The following is a 6000-nucleotide window of genomic DNA, read 5'->3' on the forward strand; positions in this document are numbered from 1 at the left end:
TAATCAGTTCATTCAAGCCACCTGTTATTTAAGAAGTCCTAAAACTGAAAGACTTAGATAACAGATTTCTTTAAAATGTTATTATTTACTTTGTTAGTTAAAATTTAATAAACAGATTTAGAGTATGGACAGTTACAGATAAACCCAAGCTTGCCTTGTCTACATGTTGTGCTAATTGTATCTGATCTAACTAAATCAAAAGCCCAGTAAGCATGTTAGTATGATACCATGCCTAAACTAACATGCTTCCATGCAGTAGTTTTCCAGTGTTCCTCTATTAGAGTTGAAAATATCCATTCTGTATTAAAGCATTCACATAGTACTTTGTGGCAGTTCACTTGTCCAATGATTTGGCAAAAGATCTGAAAGAACTGAGAAACAAAGATAAATACTTCACAAAATGATCCGAGGATAAGCGGATTTGTGGAGGACTATGCAGAAAAAGCATCTACTGAATTTACAGTCTTTTTGTAGCTAATTTTGGGGTTTTGAGAGAAATGAGCTAATACATCTTGTAGAAATCACTCCTGCAGCTATGCTCTTCGTGAAAATATTTGTTTTAGCTGTATGCTGAGTATAGGCCACAGGCAGACCCTGATGGGGAAATCAGTGTATTATGGGTATACATTTGCTTTGATTTGGAAAACCATAAAACCACTAAAATTTCTCCTGGATAGATGGACTTCACATGTATGCTTCTGTTTGTGATGAAGATAAATTCTCTCAAGTAATTCTGATTTGATTAAAATCCTCAGCACTGTGCGGCACAAATCCGGGAGATGTCATAACATCAAACAAAGTGTAGATATTTCCTGAATGATCATTTCCATTACTAGCCACAAATAACCAAAAGAAAATTTCTGTTTATGCACAAGCAAAATAGCAAATGTTGAAGAGCATGTAGTCAGGGATTAATAGACTGTATACAAGCTATAAAGAAAATGTTTTCTGAGTGCCCCAAGTTTGATTTACAGAAAGATGTGAGGAGAAGCTTTCTTCTGAGAAATAGATGGGCTGGGACACAGAGGTATTCTGCTCCCCCCCCAAAAGAAATACATTACTTTGTTCTTGTCCAAGTCATACCGAGATATGAGATCCTTTTGGGGACAAGGTGATTTGGTATTCCTGTCAGTTATGCAAAGAACAGGTTCTTTGTAAGAAAATTAAGGCTTACACTAATAAAGAAACAGCTCAGGCTTTTCATAGTATTTATAGTTTCCATACAAAACCACAAAACTATTTTTATTGAACAAGGAGATTTTCTAAGAGGACATATCACTTTTGGTTTTCTGTGTTGCAGTGGAATATAACTTGTGAATAGACAAGATAATATTTTGCCTGTTTCTAGCTTCTCTATTGATTAACTAAAAATGCTTTCAAAACTAGTTTTTAACTGAGGAACATTTTTATTTCATTTAGAAGGTAAAGTTTAGAATACTTTCCAGCTTTGTATGAGCTGCTCCAGTCTCATTTCTCACTTTTAAAAATCCTGATGTTACTTTTGGATTTTTAAAATTCAGTATTGTCTTCAGTGTGCTCACTCAGAGAAACACTTCAGCATCATGTGACTAAGCTAGAATGGGCCTTTTCAACTCCAGTTACGTGAAGCGTGAACTCATTCTCAGAATGTGGGTGCATGGACAAGATACCATGAGATATGAATGCACACTGTTAGTTAGTTGTTACACAGGACTACCCATACGGATACTCTCAGTTGTTGAAACTGCAAAGCAATTTTCTGGTGAAGGCCAGTAGGACAAGCAACTTCTCATTCTGCATGGCACAAGTTATTGTTTCCTAAAATGTTGTAAATTGTCAGAGATTTCTTGCAATGATTTGCTTATATTAATGTATCTGATGTGTCCTCCTCTCTATCCTGTCTGTCTATCACAGAATCACACTAAAGCACAGAATCACAGAATCAATTAGGTTGGAAAAGACCTCTCAGATCATTCAGTCTGATCTATGACTGAACACCACCATGCCAACTAGACTATGGCATGAAGTGCCACATCCAGCATTTCCTTAGACACCGCTAGGGACAGTGACTCCACTGGGCAGCCCATTCCACTGTCTAATCACCCTTTCTGGGAAGAATTTCTTCCTAATATCTAACCTAAACCTCCCCTGGTGCAGCTTAAGACTCTGTCCTCTTGTCCTACTGCTGGTTGCCTGGGAGAAAAGACCGACCCCCACCTGGCTACAACCTCCTTTCAGGTAATTGTAGAGAATGATAAGATCACCACTGAGCCTCCTTTTCTCCAGCCTAAACAACCCCAGCTCCTTCAGCTGCTCCTCATAGGACTTGTTCTCCAGACTCTTCACCAGCTTTGTTGCCCTTCTCTGGACCTGCTCCAGCACCTCAAATATCCTTCCTGAACTGAGTGGCCCAGAAGTGGACACGGCCCTCTAGGTGCAGCCTAGAGCTCGACACAGCAGTGTCAAGGACAGGCAAAGAATCACTCCCCTGGTCCTGCTGGCCACACTATTTCTGACACAAGCCACAATGCCAGTGGCATTCTTGTCCACCTGGGCACACTGCTGGCCCATGCTCAGCCAGCTGTTGACCAGCACCCCAAGGTCCTCTGCTGACGGACAGCTTTCCAGCCATTCTTTCCCCAGCCTGTAGCGCTGCATGGGGTTGTTGTGGCCAAAGTGCAGGACCCTGCACTTGGCCTTGGTGAACCTCATCCTATTAGAATCAGCCCAACTCTCCAGTCTGTCCAGGTCCCTCTGCAGAGCCCTCCTGCCTTCCAGCTGATCGATGCTCCCCCCCAACTTGGTGTCATCTGCAAATTTGCTAATGGTGGACTCAGTCCCCTCATCCAGATCATCAATAAAGATATTAAACAGGACTGGGCCCAACACTGATCCCTCGGGGACACCACTGATGAGCAGATGACAACTGGATGCAGCACTGTTCACCACCACTCTCTGGACCTGGCCCTCCAGCCAGTTCCTAACCCAGCACAGAGTGCCCCTGTCCAAGCCGTGGGCTGCCAGCTTTTCCAGGAGAATGCTGTGGGAGACGGTGTCAAAAGCTTTGCTGAAGTCCAGATAGACCACATCCACAGCCTTCCCCCATCCGCCAGGCAGGTCACCTGATCATAAAAGAAGGTCAGGTTGGTCAGACAGGACCTAAACCCATGCTGACCCCGTGTATGTCCCATGTCATTGCACTCAAGATGATCTGCTTCATAACCTTGCGGGGAACCAAGGCCAGGCTGACAGGCCTGTATCTATCCTGTCTGTTTATCCGTCTGTTTGTCTCTCGTGTGTCCTTGTATCTGCCCAAAATTTTTGGCATATTTGATTTATTTAACCAAACTTCAGTTAATGTCTAAGTGGTTCTCATATTTCATCAGGTTCATAATGCTTTATTCTCAGTAAACTCAGGGGACAAGAAATAGTTATGCTTAAGAAGAACAATTACATTCTACTTACCAGTTCAAGGAAGTCACAAAAGCATGTGTCAGGCAGGCAACAGACTCCCCAGGACTTTAGAAAAAAAGGGGAAAGAGGCTAACAGCAATCAGTGAGGTGCTCCCCACGCTAGCACGCATAGCATGTGTTTGCAAACACTTGTCACAGAGATGTTTTTTGTTCAGACTACCTCTCACCAAATGCCTTGGCTTCTTCCACGGCAGCAACAATTCACGTTCTCTCCCTCTGGCAGTGGCAGTGGTTTTGCAGTGAATAGGAATGCAGGACAATCCCAAGAACGCTTCAGAAGCTGCACATGGCCATCAATTCTATGATGCAACCATATGCTGGAATGTCTTCATCTTTGTGGCAACCATGGAACTTCCTTCTCTGCTGAGCAAATTTACCTCTGTTAGATGTGGGCAACATGTCTTTGATGAACACAGATAAGCACGTGAGGATTTTCTTGTCATGGAGGTCATAAAATGGTAAGAACAGCTGTGCTTTACACGTTCCAAAAATGTGTTCTTGTTTGATACCTGAAATATGAGTGCACTCTTTAATAACATCTTGTAAAAAATACTGAGACCTAATTTGATCTGAATTTCGTCCTTTGTCAATGACATTTATGGGAAATCTTGAGGTTTAAGACTTTTTGCATAATCACATTCACAAATATATATGTAGTCTAGCAGACACATAATGGAGTTGCAACATGTTGTGGCTCTTCCTGACACTAGCACTGATGAGAAAGACTGCTGAGATAATAAGACTGCTGACAGTCTGAAGTCAGCTGACATGGAGAAAAATAGAGTTCCCAAATGCCAAATGGAGGTGCCCCCAGCACCCCTCACACACTGGGGAAATTAATGGGTATGACATTTTTCCTTGTTTATTTTGACTAGGTCTTGAGTATCTACTGGCTGTCTGAATATGCAACCACTGCTAGAGGACCAGGAAGGATTTGTAAGAAATAAGAAAACAAACTAGCAATCTTTTCATCTACCAGTAATACAAAGGCATCTTCAAAGCACTAGCTCAGAGAACTGCTAGACTGCAGAAAAAAAAAGTATCTTTGCAGACAGTTATATCTATATGGAGGCACCCTGAGAATGCAATATATGGAGAGTGAAAGAGAAAAAAAGAAAACTTTGGGGCTTTGGTACTGTTTACAGACTAATGCATGTGGGCGATCTCTTACTGTAAACACAGATGGCTGTGAGCCACACCTAGGTCATGCTGAGAAGCCGAGCATGTATTTGTGGGCTTTCTATTTCCCACTGAAGCAAAGATTTTTCAGCAGAATGGCATATATTTGTAGTCCTTAAAATAAAATCTTCTTGATTAGGCAATTTTGAATTAAAATACATTGTAGATGTAGCAAGTTGAAGCTTAAGAATGGTGTGTGATCATGGTTCTTTACTGAGTGCACATAAGGGCTGCAGATTTAGGTTTCAAATTTTTCTTATAAAGATGGAATAAGAAATTCAATGTCATGGCACACATGATCACAAGATTTTATGCCTGCTTGAGCCACTGTGCAAGGTAATCGATCATAGAAAATAAGGTAGAGCACTGGGATGTAGCCACATAAAAGGACAGATAAATAGAAAGGACAAGACAGAAGGTAGAATACTAACATTAAGCTTGAGTAACTAGTTCTACTGCCTGCCCTTGTACATACTGACTGTGCTGGCTACCCAGTCTTTCCATGCCACAGTCCTATAATATGAGATAACAAGACTAGCTTGAATAGGCAGGGTGTCATTAGGTTTGATACTCTCATAGTATTTGCATAACCCCATAAGACCATGTAATTACCTAGAATATATATACACTACCTGCCTGTAATAGGTCTGTGTACAGCTGCACAACCTACAAAGGTCAAAGGACTTATCCCCAGATTAGTCTTGGCTTATAACTGCATATTACTCTCACTGAGAGCTGTGGCGTGCAAGGCGAGGAGAACCACAGAGACTGTCTTCTTCTATCCCCAGTCTCTCCCTGGGTCAGTCAAACCACAGCACCAGCCTTAGTAGGTAATACTAACCAAATGTCTCCTAGGGAGCAGCAGTAGTATTTAAACCTGTGTCCCCATACCTTAAAGTCCTAGGACAGATAAGATTGCACCAATTCATTTACTTTGTATGAGTCACTCCATGCAGTGGCCACACAAATAGGATGCCATCATCTGAGGTTTCTGCAGCACCAAGTTATTCTTTTACATAGTGGGAAACACAGGAGAGTGCAGAGAAGAAGTTGACCAAACGGCAGTGGTTTATTTGTTCTTTCCCCTTGTGTTGCTGGATTGGTCCATTGCTCAGAGGAGGACATGGAAAGCATCATCAATTAAGAAGTTCTATGTGACACAGAGCCGGGTTCTGCCAGCTGCTGGACAGAGGGCATGTTGACACTGGGAATGTGAACAGCAGACATCCTGTGAGCCATACAATACAAATCCAGCCAGGGAGAACAGTATTTTGAGGACCAAATTAGAGTCATTCTCTGAGAACACAAACCATCTGCAACCATATTCCTCTTCATACTGTTCTGTTTATCTCAGAGTGTCCACTTATA

At 42.0% G+C, this 6000-nt stretch overlaps 1 long non-coding RNA gene across 1 annotated transcript; it reads left to right on the forward strand.

The window, feature by feature from the left end:
- The first annotated feature begins 3821 nt into the window (after window positions 1-3821).
- Window positions 3822-4599, forward strand: LOC113999156. Its single transcript, XR_003544761.2, has 2 exons — window positions 3822-3911; window positions 4329-4599. It is a non-coding gene; the product is annotated as an uncharacterized LOC113999156 (long non-coding RNA).
- The last annotated feature ends 1401 nt before the right edge of the window (window positions 4600-6000 follow it).

Source organism: Pipra filicauda, unplaced genomic scaffold, assembly GCF_003945595.2.
Source record: "Pipra filicauda isolate LSUMZ 115617 unplaced genomic scaffold, ASM394559v2 scaffold426_size588282_pilon, whole genome shotgun sequence".
In the NCBI taxonomy this organism is placed as follows: domain Eukaryota; kingdom Metazoa; phylum Chordata; class Aves; order Passeriformes; family Pipridae; genus Pipra; species Pipra filicauda.